A 24719-nucleotide genomic window follows, 5' to 3' on the forward strand; every position below is an offset into this window, starting at 1 on the left:
AAAGTAGAAAAGAAGTTGACATCAACATTGCTCCTATAGCAGCAGCAGGCAGCTTTGGAGGCCTTGACCATGGCTTCCAAGAGACCTTCTGCGGTTACCTGTTGCAGGCATCTGAAATCACGGACTACAGTTTCCCACAATTCCTGAACGTCCTCGTTCCCTAAACTCTAAAAGCAGCTTTCACTGACCTTTGTTCCCCTTGTCTCCCAAGGGTTTTGCAAGCCCTTAACTCCCTGCATGGAATATTTTCTTCCAGAAACATCTGGAGTAGTTTCTCTTTTCCTGATCAAACCTTGCGGAACACAGATCAGGTAGCCAATGATTTGGAAATGAGTTTAAGCCAAGACACAGATTCCAGCTCACTGAGATAAACCTTTCTATTCCATCCGTGGTTGCATAAGTCTATAGGAGTCCACTCTTGTGTCAGATACTGAACTGTATTCTGAATCTAATGCAAGCGCACAACCCCCGCAGTAGATCCCAGCCCACTAGGCGAAAACCCTAGTACCTTTCCTACACTTTGCTGCATGATCATCTCAAGGAACTCACCGTGGCCTCTCTTCTACTCTACCACTTGGTATTGTGCTCCAAACCTGACAACTTCCCTGGAACCACAGGGCTGCCAACACCCAACTTTGATATTTATTTCTGCCTAGAAACAACTTCTTTCATTCTTTATTCATGTTTTGGCTCCAACCAATGTTGGTTAACCATTGAATTCTTGCCCCAACTCTCCAGGTGACAAATCATACAGCTAAGTTTGCTCTCATGGCCCGGGTCCTTCCTCATCCCTGTTTTGTTTCCTTCCTTCCCCTGCTTATCTAGTTTCGAAGACCCAGCATGTCCCTTAGTTGAGCCTGCTGTCATGATTATAAATATGAAGTCAGTGATGTATCAGATGCTTAAAAGTATAGCATTTTTCTGTCCCTGTCATTCCACTTCAGGTCCTTGTTGTATCCAACTTCAAGTTAGGGTATAACTCACAAATACAAAAGGAAGTCAAGAGGATCATAATGAACAGACGTATTATTTAACATAGAAGCGTAGACCAGTTAGCCTGGTCAGAACGACTCATGACAGATCTACGTATTGCTCAAGTCCCCTGCCCTTTTCCCCCTACATATCACATTAGGGTAACTTGTTTTACCTTTTCCTTATGGATACTACTTGCTGTCCCAAAGAATCTCTTATTCCATGTTCAGGTAACAGAACGTACACTTATGCTCTGCTTTTGAATTAGCCTTCTATAGTTTTTATATGCTGCTGAAAGAGTTCTTTCTTTTCTCTGGCACACTGTCTGCTTTTCCTCTCTGGAAAATTTTTGTAACCACATGTGTACATTTAGTACTACAGACTCTTCTTTAAGAGGAAATTTATGGAAAACCAATCCATGTGTATTATGAGTGCCAATGTTATAAGTCCATGTAATCATATAATTTCAGAGTGTGTTTCAGCCAGAAAACACGGAAGTCAGTCTTTGGTAGCCTGCATGATCCTCATGTCCATATTCATAAGGGAATTCTGCATACAAAAAAATCATGGCAGTGATTGTTTTACCTGCCTCTACTCTTAATATTTGAGTGGCGAAAGAATTTTGGCTAAAAATTAGATGTGGACACACTACCTATTTTTCTTGGAAATCTTTTAAAAGAGATTCCACCCACCTGTCACATTGTTCTGCAGGATGAGTCATGAACACCGCAGTGCCATAGAAGGAAGATTCTAACGCATTTACTCTAAGACCTCCTGGCTGGACAGATCTGTCAGGCTCCAGCCCTGTGACAGCGATGTGCACACTCACGGGCACAACCATGGCGTGATGACTCCATTCCTCTGAAGTATCTGCCTTCATCTGGGGCTTCAGCCTTTCCCCCTCTGTCTTGCCATCAAGTCTTGCTTCATCCAGTTTCCAGAATCCAACCGCCTGCTTTCCAACGGGGGTTTCCATGACAACTTCTGTTTGTGGTGGTGTTGACTACAGCGCTCCATTTCATCTCTCCTTTGTGGCACTGAGCTCTTCTCTCCTAAACATCCCTTGTTCTTCTCTGTTCTTCTATTGTGCTTGACTTTGACCTCAGCCTCTCTCAGTTCAATTTACATATTGATGAGCTTTGTTCTCACATAAACTAGAGGAATCAGAATCAAAGTTATGGTTTTAAACCTTGCCTATCACAGAGAACTAGGTCAGATCAAGAAGTCTCCTGCCTTGTACAAATGGTGGCCATTAATTTTCTGCCCTGGAAAATAAGGATTAAATAAGAAAAAAAAATCCAAGGAAATCCAACCCCACCCTCAATAAACAGGCACGCTTCTAAGGCTGGTCACCTTTCAAACTAATTCTACATGTTTAATCAACTGAAAACTCATTTAAGATCATGTGTCTTTTTTTTTTTTCAGATGCATTCCCTGATAGGGAATGTCTATCAGTCATTCACTTCTTAGTATAAAGTGACATTATCGTTCAGTGACAAATTGGCAGTCTTGGATAAAGGTAGGAGATTGAGATTGAGAAAAGGGGTCATTTTTAAAGGTTAAGAGGCAGGCAGGCAGATTCTGAAGGAACACATTCCAAAAACAGAAAGATGCCATAGTCTGAGGATATGTGATAGCACTTTGTGTGAGCTGGTAGTGCCGTTGACAAAGGGAGGTAGGAGGGCAAAATCACCTTTTTGCAGATTTCTTCAGCACACAGTTGGCAGCACCTGCAACAGACCACCGTGAACCCTTCCCTCCTTTGCCCTTGGCATGTTGTGGCTGGCTGCGGTGTCCGTGCGTGTGAGGTCCTGCTTAGCCAGATGCAAGTGAAATCCATCTTAAATACTTAGAGGCAGAGCAGACATACAAAAGTGGTGGATCCCACTCCACTTAGGACACAGTCTCCCCCCTCCCCATCCTCATCCTCTTTGTTCTCTCTCCTTTAATCTCTTCACTGAAAGGGCTCATTAGCAATCATTCCCACAGAGTTCTGTTGGTTGCTTCATCATTCGGAAGCATGTAGTTAATGACAAACATAAAAAGGAGAAATGGACACCAAGTCTACGAAGCCACAGAGGAGAAATAAATCGTTTGAAATCTTTAAAACACCAAACATCTTTATATACTGGAGAGTGCAAATATTCTGGACTTAGCAAGGTCTGGGTGTGGGTCCTTACCCTGCCTCCTCTCTAGCCAGATGCTTTCGATGCCGTATTTAACCTTTGGAGCCTCAGTTTACCCACAGAAGGGGGAATAAAAATACCTCCCTCTTAGGCGTTTGAAGATTAGGAGATAAAGTTTATAATGTGTCTGGCAGAGGGTTAAGCCAAATTCCATTCCAATAAAGGATTCCGTATATATATATATATACATATACACACATACACATATATATGAAGATATTTTTAGGTTTTTTGAGCTATTGTTCGAAAAACTTTCTATCAATATGCATCTAAAAATTCATCTAACAAAATAATTACTGAATGACTAATATATGCCAACTAGTGTAAAATTTGATGTAATTTCTTTTTATGGGTTTTTGAGGATGTGACTTAGACTTATTTTGAAACCAAATTTTTGGAACAGAGTCACATTGATTAGACTCATGATGTCTGTGCTCTTGTTGGCTGGTTTGGAATTCTGTGCTTGCATACTGTATTTAAAAAAAAAAAACAGTCATGATTCGTCTTATAGTCCAAATTCTCTGGAGAGCCCTCAAACCATTCATTTCAATGCAGTCAGTATTTATGTGCTATTTCCTATGTGCAGAGGGCAGTGCTAGAAGCTGGGAGTCGTTAAGGAGGAATAAAAGACCGTTCTGTTTCAAGGAACAGTAAACATGGCTGACAGCCAAAGCATCAGGCAAATGAATGATGGAACACAGTGAAATGAATACAGTGAGCAAATGATATGAGAAATGTGGGGAGAGAGGTTCATTCTGGCTGGGGGTACCAATTAGTGGGTGAGGTAGCATTTATTCATGGCCTTAAAGAATGAGCAGGATCTGACCTAGGAAGACAGGAAGAAAAAGAGACCTGGGTAGGCAAAGAGTTGAGCATCTATGTTGCCATATACAGGGAGACAGTGAATTTGGCTAAAGGTATAGCTTTGGAAGCATAGACTCACTCTTTTATAGCTAGAGGGGGCCCTAGAATCCAATCCACTCCTTTTGGCAGCATTTGGCAGGGAATTATGGGGGATTTATTTAGAAAGGTGTGTTGGATTGATTTGTGGAGAACCTAGATATCAGTTGAAAAGCCTGGACTTCCTACCCCAGTAGTGGATATTTCTGGGGGTTTCTGAGTAGTAGAATTGAAAGCGTTTGCAGGCCTTACTCTAATTCTACAGCTCTTGTGGATAAATGTTTGGAATGCTTGTTAAAACACTGATTTCTGACCCTCCATCCCAGAGTTTCTGATTCAGTAGGGGGTCCAAGAATCTGCATTTCTAACAGGTTCCCCAGCTGATGCTGATGCTGATGCTGCTGGTCTGCAGACCACACTTTGAGAACCATGGTTCTGTTGGTTCTCAACTCTGGATGCCCATTCAGATCATCAGAGGAGCTTTTAAAAAATCCTGAGGCGTGTGCCCTACTCCAGACCAGAGGATGAGCTGTTGGTAATTGTTAAAAGCTCGCATGTGATATCTCAGGTCAGCACTTCTCAAATTTGCTTATGCGTATGAATCACTTAGGAATGTCAGCTGCAGATACGTTTTTCCACAGATCCGGGTTGAGGTTTGAGATGATGCATTTCTCATGAGCTCCCAGAAGATGTTAATGCCGCTGGTCAGTGGACCGCGCTTGGAACAGCTAGCCTCTAGATTCTTTTTTTTTCCTCTCTCTCTCTTTCTCACTTTTCTCTCTAAGCTTTCATTCAGGGGTTGATTCAGTCTGTCTTTTCTGCTCCCAGTGCAGTGGAATGACATGCCATTCTGAAACTCTTGTTGGTATTGTGCCTAAGGAAAAAAACATAGAGGGATGGGGTGAAGAACTCTGGGTTTGGTCAGCAGCTGAGCCGTCCTGGAGATGAAACCTTGGGCCAACGCTGGCTTGGTGGCACGAAGCCTGGAGCAGTGCAGGTGAGTACGAGCCAGCAGCCCGGACCTGGATGTGTCCATCTGAAGCCTTCTGTCCCCACCAACTGCTGCGCTTGGCATGCCACCCACATGCTTCATGCTCCGCCTGCCTCGCTGCTCTTCTTTACACACTCCTGAGCTCCGCTTGCCCGCCCTCTCCCAGCAACTGGCTTTTTTGCACAAATTACTCTTTGTTATGAGCATAATTCCCAGAGAGAGAATAAGAAGCTTTCTGGCATATCTATTAATCATGAAGGGGTTTGAAAGCTGGGAGTAAGGAAAGGGAGAAAAGAGACACACATATAAACTAAATGGAAAATGCCCATTTGAAATGAAAATTCTCTGATGCGCCGCCTCCCCCCCACCCCCATTAGGACTTACATTCCTATAGTTACCTCATATGCCTTCCTCCCTTTTCTTTGTGTGTGTGTGGGGTGGGGGGGCAGTTTATTTTTCTCAGTGAATTCTGACAATGATTTGGAAATGCTCTTGGCTAGAAAAGTATACTTGGAGGAATAAAAACGAAAACATTCCAAGGCTGGAAGGCGAAACTCCTCCTCGTACAACCTTGGGTAGATCGACACTAGGACACCCAAATTATGTCAATTAAAGGACGCTATCTGAGCGCAAGCTGCACTGTGCCGTCATTGCACGAAGAAAGAAAACAGTAATTGTTTTGCTAAGCTGTGTTTATATTAGCAACAGCCTCTGGAAGAGTTTAGCCCTTGAATGTTTTCTTCCCGGGACCTTGGAACATGACCACTTAGGAGCGGAACTGATGGTTTATTTACTGATTATATGTGAGCGAGGAGATTTGTGCAAGGGTTCCAGGAGCGCTTTCCAGACGGACATGAGCGCAGATACCCGCGAAGAGTTCGGGGAATTCAGGCCATTTGTGGTACTTTGTGATACTCACAAATTTGGGTCACTCTCTCAATTAGTTTAGCTCCTCATCTGTGTGAGTACAGAGACAAAAGCTACTTGGAGCCCTTGCGGGTTGGCAGAGCATCTTAAAATACCCTCCTAGAGAGGCAGTGCTGTAAATTCAAAACAGATTTCCAAAATAAACTCAGCAGGGCAGGGCTCCGGGAGCTTGCGGCGCCAGCACCCCCCATCCCCGTCCCCAGTTCTGGATGCTTGAAACTTCGGTACCACCGAGCATTACAGTGCCCTTTGGTGAGCCCCAGCTTCTCCTGGGAGGAATCAGTCATTCGGAAGCACAGGCAAGATCTCCGCCATTCCAGATGCAAGCTTTCAGGAACCTTCCTCTGTTAGTCATTATCCTTGTCTCCCTCGTGGTGGAGGGAATCAGATGTACTTAACGTGCCTGCATGTGCGTGTGAAGGCCAAGCGTTTGACAGAGGGAATCAGGTCAGTACTTCTCAGAACTTGCCCGGGACGTGTGTGATGTACAGTAACAGATACAATCCTCTCAGAACTGAATCCAAATTCTGTCCTGTTTGTCTCAGCCATTTCTGCCACCAGAGCAAACTCGTATGGTTTTGGAGCATAAGTACAGATCATCTGTTGTGCTTTAAAGTGGGTGTTTTTTTTTGAAGGAGCTAATTTGGTTGTGCAATACCATCAAGAGGAGCCACTTGTAAATTATATTTAGGTGTGTGTATGTTCTTTCACTTGCGGTGATGATGAATCATAGCTATCTTCATTTTGTTATGTAACTCCACACTTACAAGAAGGGTTCCAAGGCTCTGCTGTGCAGAAGAGGCCCCTAGCCATCCACACTCCAGCCAGCAGAAGGGCCTCTGCACCTCCCTCCACCTGGCCTGGCCTTTCTGTGGGGAAGAGGATAGAGTGACCAGCTCGCCCTGTTTGCCCAGGAGTCTCCTGGTTTTAACTGAAAGTCCTGTGTTTCAGGAACTACACCCCCACCTTCTTCATCCCAGGCCAACCGGGACTGCTGGTCACCCTCACAGGTCTGGCTGCTTGACCATTTCTGGCCTCAGGTGCAGACATTAGCTCTGGGTCTTGGGTTTGACCCTGGCCTTCCCACTCCAGCAGGAAATCAAGAAGATTCCATGCCCTGGAGTCAGGAGACAGATTTGGGGCACAACCAGGTCAGCTCTGGTCATGGAGAGGAGGACAGTTCTTCTCCAAGTTACTTCTTCTGGACTGCAGAAAAAGGCAGTAGCCTCAGCTTTTTGACCAGGTTTATGTTCTCTCCAGAAGGATATTACATATACTTCATGGACATAAAAGTTATGCACTGTAATTAGGATGTGTAGAAAATTCATTTTTCTATAGCTGGATTAAATTTCCTCATGAGCCTTCCATTCCTCTGATGGAGGGGAACATTTTGCCTTTGGAAGATTGTTCGGCTTAAGACTAGACTTTTTCGGGAGAAACTTGGTCTAAATTCAGTCTGTTGCAGATCATGCTCTAGGCCTTTGTGTTTTCTTCTCCCCTGGGAAGTTGGGGTAAATGTGTGCCACTGGCTTCCGGGGGGGGAGTCCTCTGTTCTGGCTCATCCTGGAGCGGCCCACACAGCTGGGACCACCGCACCTTGGGGGCGCCTGGCCCTGGTGCCGAGCAGCTGTATTTGCTGCTGCTGCCGAGGCCTCCTGCAACTCCAATCATGGGTTCGGGTCTCCTTAGCCCGCCTCAGACCTCTGCAGCCCACCGACCCTCTCAGCCTCTTGGCTGCCTTTCCTTACACTTAACAGAGAAAAGTCAGTGAACCTATCTCAGGCCCTCTTTACAGCAACATGCAAGGCCATCGTGTTGACTCAGAGCATGATGCAAAGTGTTCCAGCTGGTCCAGGGTTTCAGTCCGATGGTGGGCCTAAGCCCCGAGGGTCACAGATTCCCTCTTAACTTATTTGGGGTTTCTAACCTCTTATCGGGCTCCTCTCTCCAACACAGTTTCAACCGTGGAATGGGGCTGGACCCAAGCTACTCAGGGATATTGACCCAATTCTAATGCTTTTCTGTGCAACACTTTTCTTAGTTCAAGCCCCAGCCCTTTCTATGCAGAGGAAACTGCTTATGTCATGCTTACATAATGTCCTAGGTACTTCTCTGTTCTAGGCTTATTGTAAAAATTCTGCAGTCTGAGTCCTACAAGCTTGACCTTTCAATCTTCCAAATGAAATGCTTTTCAAAACAAAAGAGCTTTCTTTTTCTTTCCCTTTCCTCTCCTTTGTTCTCCTCCTTTCTTCTCCCTGCTCCCTTCTTCTTCCCTTCTCTCTGTCTCCCTCCCTCTTTCCCTCATCCTATCTCTTGCAAATCTAATGTGCTTTGGCATTCGAGCAGTTATTACTCTCTGTGTACTCATTAAAGTACAAACTACTGTCATAACAAATCAGCCCCTAAACTTCAATGGCTTAACGTAATGGAAGTTTGCCTCTCACTTTTGAAACAGTTTGATACAAGTGAGTAATGGGGTATTCTGCTCCACGTGGGCATTCAAGGAGCCAGGAATTCTGTCATCTTCAGCACAGAGTTTCTAGGAGAAGGTGGAGAAGACACATCCACCTGTCTTGGGAGGGACACATATCACTAGAGTTCATATTCAGTTGGGGAAAACTAGTCATATGACCCCACCTAGATGCAAGGGAGCCAGGGGAATGTAGTCCTCAGATGTGCAAACCCTTCCCAGCCACCGTTCTAACTAGGAATTGTCCTTCTATGTGCTGACTTTTGCAGACTTCTAGAATGCATGGGGCACTGTGCTGGGCATTTAGCTGAAAGATGATTAAGACATGGTCTTTACCCTCAAGGAGCTTACCTTAAATATTGGCGAGCTCTTAACGTCTCCATACTGCTCTTTGCTGTCTGGAGCAGTAAGATTCAGCCTTTTGGCTTGTCTTTATTGATGTGAGAGATGATTAATACAGAGTGTGGGGGTGGGGGGACAGAATCAGCTAATAACCAGATATAAAACTGAGAGAGTTCTTGGAGGTCATCCGCACAAATCTTTTGCCCACGGATAAAAAAGCGTGAGACCTAGAGAATGGAAATGACTTGCCCAAGCTTTCCTAGCCAATTAGTGCCAGAACCGAGTTAAAACCCTGCTCTTTCCATATTTCAGTTCTAAACACTTTGCAGTATATCAGGATCTTTCTGATAACCATGCGATATATAAGAGTTTATGAGCTCAGAGATTTTTAAAAAATGTGTTCCGGCAAATGGGACTGTGGCTGAGTGCGATTTCCCAAGGTGGTGCTGTTTGTCGCTAGTACAGTCAGCATTTGCCATTTTACCTACGGAACATAGGGGGATCATTGCTTTGTTGGGAAATTACGGTGCCCCTTTGGAGAATTGTCTTTATATCCACCTTGGATTCTCTTGCACTCAGCCACACTTCAGCTCACATACCCAAAAACTCAACCTCGCCTGAGGTAATAATATCTACCACATTTAATTTGTTCAACTAACAGTCTGATAGGTCTCAGATACTTAAACAACATTTTGTTTCAATACACACTGCCCTTTACCCTGTACCGAAAGCCACTGGCCATATCTGTAAATTAGTTTAGCTTATATTTAAAAGCATAATTATTGTGACCTCTCCCTGAAGACCCAAGTACATTAGCCTAAATGGCCACATCAAGAATGATCTGTCAGTGTGGTTGGGTTGGCATTGTCAGCTTTTACTCAGAGATATAATGGGGGTTTGGGGGTTTCTGAGAGTCAACCCTGACCTACAGATCTCTGGGCAAGAGGCCTGCCTTTGGAGTGTATATTTTCCTTAATGGCGATTTCCTTTATGAAGATGCTCTGGAGCTGAAAACTTCTAACTCTAGAAACTCAGACTCATGTATACTTACCAGATACACACTGACCTGTGAGGCTGGCACTCAGGCTATTTCTGAAGATTCCATATCTCCACCCTAGAGAATTAGGAGTAGTGGAGATATGTCAGAATGAAGTGGGGGGAACAGTTTACCAATATATAAGGTAAGCTCCTCGAGAATAAATGCCATGTCTTCATTGTCTCTCTTTTCCCAGTGGCCCAGACTGGGGCTATTCAGTAAATTCTGCTTCTGTTCACAATGAGTCTGGCAGCTGAGACTTTGAAGAAGCTTAGTTTTAGGTTCTGAAACTAAGGAGAAGCTGTACGTAACACGCCATCATGAAGCTACTCTTCCCAGACAGTAGGTTTACTATGAACCAGAGCAGATGACAGAAGAATTTCTAGACCAGACTAGTTCTGGGACTTTGGAGTAAACATGCACACACACACACACACACACACACACACACACACAAACACACAGACACACAGCCCATAAACAACTAGTAAAGGCTAGAAAGTCTATTAGCAGTTTTCCAGTATGTAGATGTCTGTGCTTCTGTTTATGTAGCTGAGTTAAAATTCCCCGGAGAGATGCATAGATAGATAAATAGATAGGAAAATTCATTCATTCATTCATTCATTCATTCATTCCCTGGAGCATCTCAGACTCTCCTGCAGTCTAAAACCATGCACTCAGCTGTTCAGCAGAAAGAAACAGTGGGAGGGGAACCCTAATTTCTTAATATATAAATACAGTTAAGTTTTCCTATAGTCCTAGACTTGGGTATTTTAGCTACAACTAAGTAATTACCTACGTTGCCTCAGAAAGCTACTAGGACACCATTTCACCTTCCATAGACATTTTTTCGACTATGCTGAAATAGCCAAATTTCTCCTAAGTTGACCAAAAAAGAAAAAAAAAACTCAACAAACAAAAATCCATTCCATGTGGCTGGAATCAGTCTCACTGCAATTTTTACCAAGAGCAAAAATACCTTGCATGTGTACCAAAAACAGTTGGAAAGAACTGGCTATATTTTTCTGCACCAATATCCTCAGACTAATGGCATTCCAGTCAATTAGTTGGCATTGTTCTTTTTAGGGCATATAGTCACAAGGGCCCAATTGAAACTGGCTCAAGAAACTTGGCCTTTCTCTTGAATTCTAAATCTGAATGTCTAGTTTAGGGTCTTGCCCTTTACTTGCTGACTTTTTATGACTTCATCCAGCTGTTCACTCAGTTACTTGACTGAGACTTATTGAGGACTTTCAATATGTGGGGCACAGTGATGGGCATTAGGAATTCAAAGATGAATGAAGCATAGGCTTTACAGTTAAGGAGCTTAGCTTAATGTCCAGTGGAGACAGTTATGTTATCGGATTGTAGTCATAGTGGGAGAGTGACCAAGTCCACTTGGGATGGTATGTGGTGCTGCTCTATTGCGCACCCCGAGAGGGGTCATGTACGTGATTTGCTATGTGTATGGTGCCCCTTAGGTACAATGTGAGTGATAACCTGGAGATGACAACATGGCTGTTCTGGGAAGAGTCATAAAAAGGCTTCATAGAAGATGAGACCCTTGAGTTGAGCCTTGAAATGATGACTATGTAGACAAAACATAGACATTGCAGGAAATGACCCAGGCAATGGGGTAAAATATGGGTAAGGTAAGAATAGTGTTTAATGGACAAGAGGAGGTGTGGTAGGAGATAAGGTTGTACAAGGAGACAGAAGCCAGAAAAGAAGTGTCTTGCATACCATATCAAGGAGTTTGAAATGCATCCAGTTAGTGCTGGAGAGTCTTTAGATATGATGGTGACTTGCATTTTTGAAAGTTCACCTTGGAAGTAATGTGGAAGATGGTTTTGTGTAAGGAAAGGGTGGAGAGGTGGGCTCCATGGAGGATAGGGAAATGAGTTAAGAGGCTATTAAAATAGCCCAGCAGAGAAGTGATGGACATCTGACTCATGGTATTTAAGTGCGCAATGATTGAAGACATTTAAGAAATGAAATCGATAGGTCATAGGCCATAGGTCTAGGTGGCTACAAAGAAGTAAGGGATAAGCAAATAGAATTGCTGGGGATGAAAGCCATATGAGTAAATCATAAATTATTTAACTAGGGTAGGGGACCTAGGTAGGTGACTTTGGGTCAAGGAGGACTTCGGTTTAGGGACATGTTGAGTTGGAAATTGGGACCACAAGGAGGGCTGCAGAGATAGGTCTGGGGCTGAGGAGAGATGTCTGGGCCACAGAAAACCATTTAGAGCCATCAGTGTTCAGTGTGTGGTGGGAAATATTCTCCTAAAATCCTAATTTCTCCCTTCTCTCCACTGTAAAATGACCTCTGATGAACTTTCCTGGTGATTTAACTTTTTCAAAGCCATCACTTGGAATCTATTCAGTCTTAGCTGTCAGATTGAATTACCACTTACATGGCTCTCCACTTGATTATTACAACTCCAGGTCCCTTCCTGAGGTTTCTCTGCTCCTCTGTTTCCCTGATTGCTTCTAGTTAAATAGTTGAGTAGACTTTCTCCTGGGCACTGGTCCAGTAGAATGCAGTGGAAAGGTCATAAGACTGATTCCCTGCTATACCACTTTCAAGCCATGTGGTCTTGTGCAAATTATCAAACTTCTCTGAACCTCAGTTTACTTTTTTAAGAGACTGTAATAATAATGTGAGCACAGTGTTTTCTGAAGTTTAAGTGAGACAGTGCGAGAATGTTTGGCTTGCCACCTCAGTAGATGCTCCACAGACATTAAATTTTTTCATTCATCAGTTTTGTAAATCAGAATCTATTAGAGTTGGAAGAAATCTCTCATCTAATTCTATCTCATTAGAGATGGGAGAACCGGACTCCAGGGAATGGTAATGACTTGACCCAGGCTGCACAGCCAGCAGTCTTTGACACTCTCTGGACTCCATACCCTCAGGTTTAACTGCAGGTCATGCTCCTTTCTTCCAGCTTGTTTCAGAAGAGTCTCTGACTCCCTGTATTACCACCACTTTATTGGGCTTCCTATGGAATGATAGGAAAATCAAGGCTGTATTAGCTTTCTTTCACTGCATAACAAATTACCACAAACATAGTGGCTTAAAACAAGGCATATCTATTATCTCACCATTTCTGCAGGTGAGAACTCCCACCACAGCTTAGCTGCGTCCTTTGTTGAGAGTCTCACAAGGCTACAATCAAGATGTTGGCCAGGCTTTGTCCTCATCTGGAGGCTCAAATAGGGAAGGATTCACTTGTAAGCTCACTTGGGTTGCTGGCAGAATTCATCTCCTTATTGGTGTAGGTCTGAGGTGTCCATTTGCTTGCTGACTGTCAGCTGGGGTCCACGCATGGCTGATGCCATCTGGCTGTCTCACAACATAGCATCTTCTTCAGAGCCAGCAGGAAAGAGTCTCTAGATCCCATCATTTCCATTGGTTAGAAGCAAGTCCAGGTCCTGCTTATTCCTGAGGGGAGGGTATTACATAGGGCAAGATACCAGGGCAAGATACCAGGGGATGGAGATCATGGGGCCATCTTAGAATTCTGCTCTCTGTATAGACCATGGTGCGTTTCATTGTGAGGGTGTCACAGAGCACAGTCTGGTTGGCCCTTAGCATTCTCTAATCACAAACCACACACTGCTCTGCTCTGCTCTGCTCTGGAGGGAGCTGGATCTACAAGGGCTCTGGAATAACCATGGGAGCCCGACTCAATGTGCGTGCGTGTGTGTGTGTGTGTGTGTGTGCATGTGCGTGACAGAGGAGAGCCTTCCTGAGAGCACATCAAGAGACACTGCCTGCCATTCTGGCATTTTCTGAAGTGGCTTTTTCCTGAATTGTTGGTACACTCTGTGACATGAGTCACGCTGTCTCTTTATTAAAAATCCATCTTCTCCAGCTGAGGCAAAGCAAATATTTACCCATATCTAACTCTGGTCCTAGCCATGGCAAATATCTGTGCCTTCCCCATGGAAGTGTCCAAACCCACTTGGCATGGCTAAAGGAAGGAAGATACTCTGTTTTTTTCTCAATCCTTCTGGGGACTGAAAACCTACCTGGAAGGTACCTTCTTTATCTCTGAGCCCCTGCCTGGGGTAAATCCTGTCCACCACCACCTGACAAGCCATCTTGGAAGTCTGTTTTCACCACCCTCTTGCTTTTCCTGCCTGAATCTGCACACTTCATCTTTTCCTTTAACATCTACTGAGCTTTGTAATGCCTTCATTCATCACTTCTTTCCCTTACATCCTGTAATTTCCCACTGCTACTCAACACCCAGGGACATGTTACACCTGAACGATGCTAGTCACCATGCCTGTTGGTGAGCTTCTCCCATCCCCTCCCATCATGCCCAAAGCCCCTTCCTTATACTAACATCTCTTAGAAGTATGGCCGTCTCCTAAACCCCATCTCAAACCTCACTGCCTCCCTAACCGTCCTGTGAGCATTAATCAGCACCAACTTTGACCTCTAGAAGCACTTGCTAACTGAACCTAGTGCCTGTTTTAGGCAATTTATTATGTTCTGTGTTACAGTTATTTCATGGGAGTGTGTCTTGTTAGTCTGGTGAGATTATAAATCTCTTGAAGACAAGATTGATATTTTCCTACTTTTCTTTTTCTCTCTCTTTCCTTTTACTGCTGTTGAGAGTTTGGGGTATGGAGCTAGATGGACCTGCATTCGAATCTTAGCTCCAGCACTTTCTGCCCATGTTAAACCTCTGTGGTATTCATTTTTCTCATGTTTAGATGGGGATAATAGCTACCTCGTTTTGCTGTTTTGAGAACTCACTCTACTAGCACGTGTGAAGAAACTAGTATATGGATACATGTCTGGCACATACTAAGTATTCAGCTAATGAAAGTTGTGATAGAGTACTTACTTGCACATTAGTGACCATTTCTGTTCAATCCAGCAAGAAATATTTGAGCACCTTCTATGAACCGGTCCTGTGCTTAGGTGATGGAGGGATGTCAGGAAGCCAAACGACCATGCTTTCATATACTGTATAGGCTTTGAAGGCTTCTAGGAGTTTGTGGACTGACCCAAAGCCCTAGAAGAAATCAAAGTAGATAGTAATTATTTTTAAAAATTGACGAGAATTCCCTCATAGTGGTGTCATTTTTTAAGGCCCTTTCAGTGTGTAGTGTATACCTATTAGCATCCGTGACGAGAGTGGCCGAGGGCTCCCAGCGGTGGGGTGTTTCCTGCTTTTTCCCCCTCCATGCAGTCCCCGTTAACACATTGGAAATGGAGGCTGCTGCTCGAAGCCGATGACCACAGGGCACTGGTTTGATGAGTTGTTGATGAGATGAAAGACGGGGTGTCTTCCCATTCCGTCTGTGGGTGGAGATGGGGAGGCAGAAAGGCTGATCTCCGGCAACATCCTCCCCTCTGCCTCCCAACTTGTCCCCCTCCCCACAGGTGTCCTTCGTGCTTGTCTCCGACAAGCCTGGGGAAATGTCTCGTGTTGTGGCCCCGTCTAAAACTCCTGGGAGCCCCCCACCCCGGTCTCAGGATGGTCACTGAGGTTGGTAGTAGAGTGTCTAATAACCATCTCCTGAGTTGAGTGCTGCCTCCTTCCTGACACCTGATGCCCCAGTTGGAGGGGATCAGCCATCATGGTAAGATCCTGCTGCAGAAAAGTTTAAAAATGGAACTTAGGAAAACGATCTTAAAGCTGAAGCGTCAATGTTTATCTGGGTTATTTTGCTTGAATATAAGCTTTTAGAGGAATCCGAGGCTTTCTCCGCTCCGTTTTGTGGGTGGTTCAATAAAACAGGAAACCTTCCACATTAATTCCTGTCAGAGTAAAATTGCAAGTGGTAGAATTCATTGGTTTTCCCTTCTACAGAATGCAGAGTGCTTGATTATTGAAATGAAATACCGCATGATGAATGTCCCAAAGGAACACGAGCTTTCTTGTCTGAGAGGCGCCCACGGAGCTGGTTGTGGTGGAGGGGAGCGCGAGGGCTTCAGAGCAAGGGGAGGGCGTTCCGCCCTGGGCCTGGCCCTCCGAGCGTCCCACAGCGGGCGCATCGAGCATCGCCCTTGCTCCACGGCCTTGCGTCACGTTCTGTTTCACTGCCCTTGACTTGGCCGGATTACTAGATCCACCGGTGTCAGTTTGTGCCATAAACTACCCGTTAAACCATAGTGCCCTCAGACCTGCTGAGTTCAGGTCGAGTCCCCTAGGAGCTTGGAGGTGGAGAGAGCTCTGGGCCCCTTGAGTCCTGTCAACACTGTGACCACAGTGAAGAAGAGCACGAGGACTCTGCATCTCAGGAGACTCTGCCCCTGTGGCATCGAGGAGAAGGTTGGTTTCCATGTTAGCGGCTCTGCCCCCCCCCCCCACCCATCCCTGGGGAATTTTGGACCAATGCTCCTGACCCCATACAACCACTGCTTCTGATGGCTTTCCCTCACCCTCGACTTTCTCAAAGGGTCTCCTGTGAATGTTGAATGGAAAAATATAGGACAAGAACTGGGCCCCTTAGCTCAGTGCAGAATTTCGCCATAGTAGCAAGGTCCGCTGCCACACTCTTACTGTGAGTCTGGCACTGTGCTAAGCTTTTTTCGCACACTGATTTGCCCGGAAACCCTCCTAGGGAAGTGCCCTTGTTACTGGGCTTTGCTGTTGAGGAAGGAGGGCCCAGCGATGTTAAATTAGGTACCCCAGAGCAGAGTCAGACAACGAGAGCTGGAGTGTCCTGATTTTAGAGTCCAAACATTCAGGTCCCACGATAGATCGCTCCCAGTTTAAGAAAAAGTTTCCCCCAATTCCTATCTTTATTTTGTCTCTTCCCCTCTTCCTTTCACCTGAAATTTCAATGCCTCCGCGTCCTTTTTGCTGCTTACTGCCCTCCATCCTTCCACCAAACCAAAGAGCAGCTGATATTGAGTTCATTTGTTCTTAAATGTAACCGTGTCTTGGCACCCGAGGAGCGGGAAGTCTGTGAGTACTTGGAGCTGTCGCTTCGTGCTGCCGATCACGTGGGCTGACTCTGGGTGAAGCCCGGGAAGGCTTGCTGGTGGGCAGTGCGTTCCGCAGGTTGGGGTGAGGATGGGATTTCGCCGGAACTGTGTAGCGCAGATTACCACGCCCTCCCCTCGCGAGCCGTCTCTGCACCGCGAGCCGTGGGCCACCACGCGGCTCCCGCTGCAGTTTGCTCGGAAGCGTGCGGCGGCAGCAGCAATGACGTCGCTGCACCAAAGCTGTTGGGACAAGGGTTTTATCCAACTTACAGCGTATGGAAAACAGGGGGGTTGGGAACAAAGGGACGTGACTCAAGGGGCCCAGTTAAGTAGACAAATCCAGGAGGTGGGCATTCCACAGGCACTCCCCCTGCTCACCTCTTCTGCTACCTGCTTCAATAACATGAAAATAAAGCTGCAGAGGTGGGAGATGTGAAGGAAGACTGCAAGAGTCAGCATAAAGACACGTAATGGCCGCATGCGCTTAATTTGCGCACGTTGATTGGATCCTGCTTTGAATAACTGAGTCCTAAAACACGTTTGGGGGACGGTGTGGGAAATTGGAATATGGAACAAGGACTGTCGGATTTGCAGGTACTGTTGTTGATTTGGGTAGGTGCAGTGGGGGATGGTGGTTACATAGGAAACTGCCCTTCGTTTTTACAGATGCTGCTGAGGTCTTCAGGAGGAAAACGTCATGAAACTTACTTTAAATACTACCTGAAAAAATAATAAAGTAAATGTGGCAAAATGTTAATAATTGTTCACTCTTGGTAATGGGTATATGGTGTTCATTATACTATGCTATGGTGACTGATAAATCTAATGAAATGGAAAATTACCACCTTGGTTTAGCGGTGTAAATGTAATGTAGTGATTTATAAGACCTATTTATGGGATAATTGCCACATATACAATGGCATTTAGGCCTAGTGTGGATAATGTCAGTTTCATTTTGGTGAGTCTTTTTGATTCCCAAACCTGTGTTCAAGTGTACTGGGAAGGCTGTTGTACGTGGAGTCGAAAGAACCTTCTCGGGTTGCTCGCATGAGGTGCTCCAGCTTAAGAAGCACATAGTAGGAAGCTTGTCTGAGGTTCTGAGGACCCCCAGAGCCAGAGGGCTCATGGGCCTCCATGGGGCAGATCTGGGAGGCTGCCCAGCCCATGAGACGCCCAGGGTCAGCCCCTGCCGAGCAAGGAGCAGCAGTCTTGAGCCTGGGAAGGTGGAGGCTGTTCTCCGTCCTCTTCTCTTTCATCCGCTCCTCTGGCCCCTCATCTGCTGTTGCGTGCGGCTGTTGCCTACATCCAGGCTGGACCCGTTCTCTCGCTCCTCCTACCTCAAGCAGAGTCTGTCACTTAACACGTTTCCTGCTGCATTTTTCCAAGTCAGTGCCACGTCCTGACGTCTTCCGCCTTGTCACCTGTCCTTTCTTGAAGCTTTTCTTGTTGAACTTTTATGACTCCTCCCGTTTTCACTCTGCTTAAGGGTTCTTCATAACAACTTTGTTTTTCCCAGTCCCATCTGCCTCCTTGTAGGGGGCTGGCAATGCAGAGTGACTCCCCAATGTGTACACACACACCTTTGGTGAATGTCAAATTTGAAATTGTTCATGTGCTAAGTGACACGGAGGAAAATGCTTAGAATTGTTTGTCAGAATCCGCCTATGTGCTCAGCATTTGGAGCATGTCACTGAGTTCCCTTTTTGTTGGCTGTCAGAGTATTTTCCTCCCAGTGGTAAGAGCAGCTTGAACTCACCTTCCCCTATTGCCGAAACTCTAGTTGTTTCCCTTATGTTGCATCCCGGTTTGTTTGGGGTAATTTAGGTTTTGAGCATTCTTCTCTTGTTAGTCTATAATGCCTTTTCTAAATTGAAACTCTTTCTTCAGGGAGCCAAGAGCTCTGATGCTTCTAAATTTACATCTGGGTAACAGATTTGCTCCAGAGTTGGGATACTGGGGAACAAATTCAGTGTTTTAGAAATTTTACAAAGAGTTACATTCCTCAAGGTCTCATCCAGTGAGTTTCGTCATCAGAGACAGATGGTCTACTTTAAGGACGATCAGGAAGTTTCAGAAACATGACATAATGTTTATCTCTCTTAACATTTTTCTTTTTGGTTTGGCTTCTGAGAAACGCTCTGTGTGCCCGTCTTATTCTTTCTCTGTCTTTGGCAGATTCTGGTAGAAATGATGTCCAGAAGGGCTTTTGCATTCTTTTTTAATAAAGAGAATGTCTTTGCTTCTGATAATATAGTGGCTATACTTTTCCATCTTTAGATCATAAAAACTCCATTTTTTCTCTTGTGAAAAATAATAGGCTTTATTTAGGAACAAGCAGATAAACCATAAGCTCCCTGGGAAAGACTATTATAGGAAAAGAACCTAAAGGTAATCATTTTGACCCTTAAGTTGTGATCAGAATCATTCTTTACACCTGCCCTGCATCTGACATTTAGACACAGTGCTAACAGCAGAGTCCCATGAGCCTGCTCCTAGAATGGCATTTAATAGGACGGTTCTGATGACATGATGTATGCTCAGTGATTAAAAAAAAAGTCCGAAATGCAAATCAATTTTAAACCATCTTCTTAAGAGTGGGAAAGTCCCCAGACCCAACCGTGTCTGTTCCTTTCAGGAAATAGTATTTATTTAGAGGCAGTAGTGCATGTTAGAATTCTTTAAATTGTTGTGTATGCTGAATATTCTTTATTTAAAAGTAGCACACGTATTTTTTCCCCTCCTGTCTCAAAATGTAAATATATTATGCCTACAATTTGTTTGAAGCATCTGCACCCACTACAGTTTACGCACACTGTCACTCCTCCCTTGCATTCTATAGATCCTTTAATGGAGTTCAGAGTCCTCAAAGCTTGGGGCGGGGAGGTAGGGAGAGAGCACGTACTCCTAGGAGTGCAGAAGACTCACGTTCTTGGTGTCATGAGTCACTCCCTTGCAGAGCTGAGTCGTTAGCTACTACATGGCCTGTGGCTGTTTGCTCTGGGGGCAGATGGAGGGCAGCCTTCTGCAGAGGGAAGAGCTCTGACCCAGGAATGCTGGAGCATTCCCTCCAACAGAGGCAGCCAGAGCCAGGTCACCTTTCCTCCTTGGGTTCTACATCTCTGCGTGTTTGGTTCTCTAAAATAAGGCCCTGCCGACATTGGTCATCTAAGGAACTAAGCCAAAGAGAAGGTTGATTTGCAAAACAAAAAAAGAAAAAAATTAAGTAACAACTCTATACATAGAGGGGGTAAAAAGGAAGCAGAACAAAAGAGGTGGGAGCCCAAGGGATGCTAGCCTTCTCATTTAATGAGCATTAATGCATGTGATTGCTGTACTATTTATTATGAATCGTATACAAAATGGTAGAAAGTGGCTGCTTTAATAAGAAACTTAGTAAAAGTAAGATATTGATAATTCTGCATTTTTCATTTATTAATCAATAGTACTTGATTTCTTACAAAGAATGGAGCTTGGCTCATCTTATCGAAATAAGTTGTTCACCTCTGGCTTCTCAATTGTAAATAGAATCATGAAATACTGAATGCAGGGGCCTTGTCTCTAGCCCTTTTTGATTGATTGATTGATTGATTGATTGATTTTTAGAATGCACCTTTCAACTAACATCTTTTAAAAAATTTTTTTTATTAACATACACTGTACTATTAGTTTCAGAAGTAGAATTTAGTGATCCATCAGTTGCATGTAACACCCAGTGCTCATTATATCACGTGCCCTCCTTAATACCTATCACTTAGTTACTCCATCCCCCCCCACCTCCCCTCCAGCATCCCTCAGTTTGTTTCCGATAGTTAATAGTCTCTTATGGTTTGTCTCCCTCTCTGTTTTCGTCTTACTTTATTTTTCCTTTAAAAACAACTCCCACCCCAACTGTGTATTGGAAAGTGTCTGTAAGTACTGTGAAAATTCACACGTTCTTAGGTCTCAGTTCCTCAAAACCTGGAGTTGAATAAGCCAGATATACCTCCCTACACACCACCCATGAACTTGAAATAGTCATGGACTGGCTCAGCCTGGGTCATGTGTGCCCCCGTAACCACATCGCTCTGTGCCCTCTGCCCTCTTGTGAGCATCTCCTCTCTGCCTGACTTCCACGTCAGCTTCCTATCCTTCATTTTGGAACCCACAACTTGAAGGGACACTCCCCAGGGAATTGAAACATGTTTATTTACCGTAAGGGGAAATCTGGGATATATCTCATGGCCCAAGGAATAGGACTAACATGTAGCTTTGGAAAATTTAGTTTTGTTTCTGTGTTGCATAATTTTCTAGTTTGCCTTGAGAAAAATCAGAGCTATTCCTTGGGGAGAAATGAGAAGGTGGTAAATCTTGGTTTTGGTCCTGGTTTCCCAAGAATTACCAGCTACCTCCTCTTAAGACCAAGGATTCTTCACTTCTGCCATATTACCTGGTCCAGATTTATGGTATCAAGTAAACCTATAATACCATGGTAGTTGATGATGGTTTTAAAAAATTAATATCGCGCCTCCCAGGTACATTTTTTATTGGTTCTTCTGAAAACTAAAAAAGCCTTAGTTCTCAAAGGAATAATTGTCTAATTATAGAATTGTGTCAATGTAGTGAACACTGGGGGAGACATTTGAGAAGCTTTCTGTCTTTTATCATCTTATAGAAGTGGCCATTTACTCCCAACACCAGCCCAGTTTGTCCCACGTAGCCCTTAGTTGATCTGAGCCATGGCACTCCAGGTAACACAGAAAAGTTTCTGAAGAATTTTCCTGCTGTCAATACCTCACAAATTCCTCAATGTCCCCATGGCATTGAGTGCTACCCTGGGAAGAGGTCTAAGAAGCAAAAACTGCATATGACATTCAGCAAGTTTGGGAATAGGAGCTGGTAGGGTAGACACATTGGCTTCTGGTTTACTGGTCCCCAGTGCTATCTGACTAAGCAGATGAAGTGAGTAACATTTATATTCAAATACAATAGACTTGCTTTTCTTCAACTCTTGAGTACTGTTTCATTGATAGGTAAGGTTTGGCTTTACCTTAGAGATTTCCTTATAATTCTACAATGCAGCTATTTCCTCATTTCATTATAACTATAATGAAGATGTAAAGATGAAGAAAAAGAGGGGGAAAAAAGAGCGATCAAGGAAGGTATAGATAAAAGGAGGGAGCAAAGAAAGAAAAGAATGTGAGAGAGAAGAAAAGAGCAGAGGATGGCAAGAAGAAAGAGAAAGGGGAAAGAGGCAAAGGAAGAAGAAGCAAGGTGATGGAGGGCGCGGCTGCCCAGTATATCTGGGGTGATAACTCACCATGTGAAGTGAGGGTATGGGTCTTGATATTACTGTGCATGCTCCTTTATTTTGTGAGTGGTTGCTCCCTAGTACTTTGTAGTTTTGCCTCTAATCTGTATATTTAAGACTGGGTATTATTTTTATATGGAAACCAACTCAAACATATGGGCATGAGATGGTTTTTGAGTCCGGACAGTGTAACTATGTTATCAAATAACAGTTTGTTGAAGGAAAGAGCCTGATAAATCATCTGATTCCAAGTTCTTGAGACCATCTTCCCAAACCTTACCTTGGTAAGGCTTTCTTGTGGCTCTCTCAGGGGTTGCATGACCCAAACAGTTGAGCTGCACTCTTATCTGATGTGTATAGCAGGCTTTCACGTAAGATTTTATTTGAAGAGAGGGTTTCTCATTTTAAAAGAAAAAAAAGTTCTCTAACAACAGATCCAGTCCATCATAGACAAGATATCAGAATATCTCTCTAAGGGCGCCTGGGGGCTCAGTTGGTTAAATGCCCAACTCTTGGTTTTGGCTCAGGTCATGATTTCAGGGTCGTGAGATCAAGCCCCACGTCGGGCTCTGTGCTGGGCGTGGAGCCTGCTTGAGATTCTCTCTCTCCCTCTCCCTCTCCCCCCCCCTGATCTCTTTCTTTCTAAAACAAAACCAAAACCAAAAACACTTCTCTAATATTCATAATAGTATCATGTATAAAATTAACTCTTCATTCGAAATGAAATGACGTTTACAGTTTAAAAATATGACTTATTAAGGGAAGGTTGCTGTCAGCCTGGGATCTCTATTGATCAGGGGGCTTTAAGAATGGTCAGTGAGGTATTAAAGATCTGTAGTGGGGCCCTATGGAGGGAGGACCCTTTATGTTGCGGGAATGACTGGAACAGGGAAATTGCCTGGAGCGTTCACTTTACAGAAAGCCCTTTCCCTGTTCAAAATCCAAAGCTGTCTTCTAGCATTTTCATCAGACTGCATGGATAATCTCCCCTCCTTCCCAAAGCCAGGGGCAGCTGCCAAGGATACCTAGCATGGGCCTGTTCCCCAGGGACCATGACCCGTCACCCAACAACAATAGGGGTTATTGACTTCTGAGGATGAGGTGGGGAAGATTAAAATGAAGCCTTAGCGGCTACTTCTGGTGTGGATCCATCTTTTTCTCCAGAAAAGCCACACTGGCCACATCTCAGTGGGAAAGGCAACCCTTGGGTCTGCAGCAGAACTGGGGTGGGGTGGGGTGGGGCTCCTGCTGTACTATGGACCACGACAGACCCCTATTTGTTTTGGATAATTTGGTAGGAACGAGGTAAGAGCAGTAGCATCCAGAGGGGAGTGTCACACACCAGGTTTTATTGGAAAGGGAACGTAATGGCAGTTATCCAAACAGGAGCAGAGACAAGAAGAGCATCTGGAAATTCGAAGTTAAATGAACTACTGCGATGGGCTCCCCTGTTCCCTCGGTTGCTTGTGAAGCAGGCAAGTTACACAAAGCATGAGAAATTCCTAACTGTGCTTCTAGCACTAAACGCACTGTCCATTCACTTTATATTATCCCAGACTTAAATACTTGCGGGAATGTTTTTCATCTGTGGATTGGTGAGATTTCTAAATTCAGAATGTATGGAGGTAATTTGAGCTGTGTTTATATAATACATGTTCATGTTGGCATTTGTCCCTAACTCTGTTTCTATAATCATGCCTCCCCACCCGGCACTGTAACTTTGGCTGAGTGTAAAGCAATAGCCCACCAGTGGCTAGGAATGGTCCCACGTGGACAATTGAGAATGATTTTTTTCCTACTAACTAAATAAAGAAATGCTCGTATTTACCTGGTTCTTCAGCTTGCAAATGAAATAGTCCATTTCTCACATTGGTTAGAGTTGAGATATTTGGCACTGCAGTCATATAATGGAGCCAATGAAAACTAGAACTTTCTCTGTCCTTCATACCTGGAGAGGAAAGAAATTGTATTAAAACCAGCATCCATTTGGGGGGTACGTAAGACAGGAAGGCAGAGGTTGCTTTGTCTCATGTCCAGGATGTGTTTTCCATGAGGAGAAAGAAGAAATTCGTGGTTTGAGGGCAAGAGAGGTGCCTGAGAGCAAGTGAGGGGAGCACACAGGTTCCAGAATTCAGGGGCAATAAATAACCAAAGACACACAGTGCGTGGATCAGGAGGGGGCGGGACAAGAAATGCCAAGGATTCCCTGGCTCGGGCCAAAGACTGAGGGAACTAGAGAAGAGGACGAAGTCACCGTAGAATCCAGCATGGGTCAGGGCTCCATTCTGCCCAGCCTGCCGGTGTGCAAGCTTGACCCTGGGAAGAACCAGAGTTGCATGTCGAGGATGGATGGTTGAGAAACAGGGCAGCTACATGACTGGGTCCAGGGAAAAGAATTAACAACACAGGCTCAATCCCGGAAGACATACTCAGTGACTGACAATGTTTACTGGAGACTTCCGTGAGGACTTTTTTTTTTTTAAATGTTGGAGCCTTGTTATATCATTAGAAAATGCTCTGAACAGAAGGGTAGCTCTGTGTTTCTTGGCTGAGACTATTCTACCTGTGGAGCCGGGGAGACGAGTCTGTATTAGTGTCCGATTCTTTCAGTTCAGTAAGGCTGAAGAGCCGTTAACATCATTGATGGA

At 44.5% G+C, this 24719-nt stretch overlaps 1 long non-coding RNA gene across 1 annotated transcript; it reads left to right on the top strand.

Moving 5' to 3' along the window:
• The first annotated feature begins 4704 nt into the window (after positions 1 to 4704).
• LOC109488945 lies at positions 4705 to 17531 on the top strand. Its single transcript, XR_002141846.2, has 3 exons — positions 4705 to 4762; positions 4887 to 5055; positions 17451 to 17531. It is a non-coding gene; the product is annotated as an uncharacterized LOC109488945 (long non-coding RNA).
• Positions 17532 to 24719: the final 7188 nt, after the last annotated feature.

Source organism: Ailuropoda melanoleuca, chromosome 7 (genome assembly GCF_002007445.2).
Source record: "Ailuropoda melanoleuca isolate Jingjing chromosome 7, ASM200744v2, whole genome shotgun sequence".
Taxonomy (NCBI): Eukaryota; Metazoa; Chordata; class Mammalia; order Carnivora; family Ursidae; genus Ailuropoda; species Ailuropoda melanoleuca.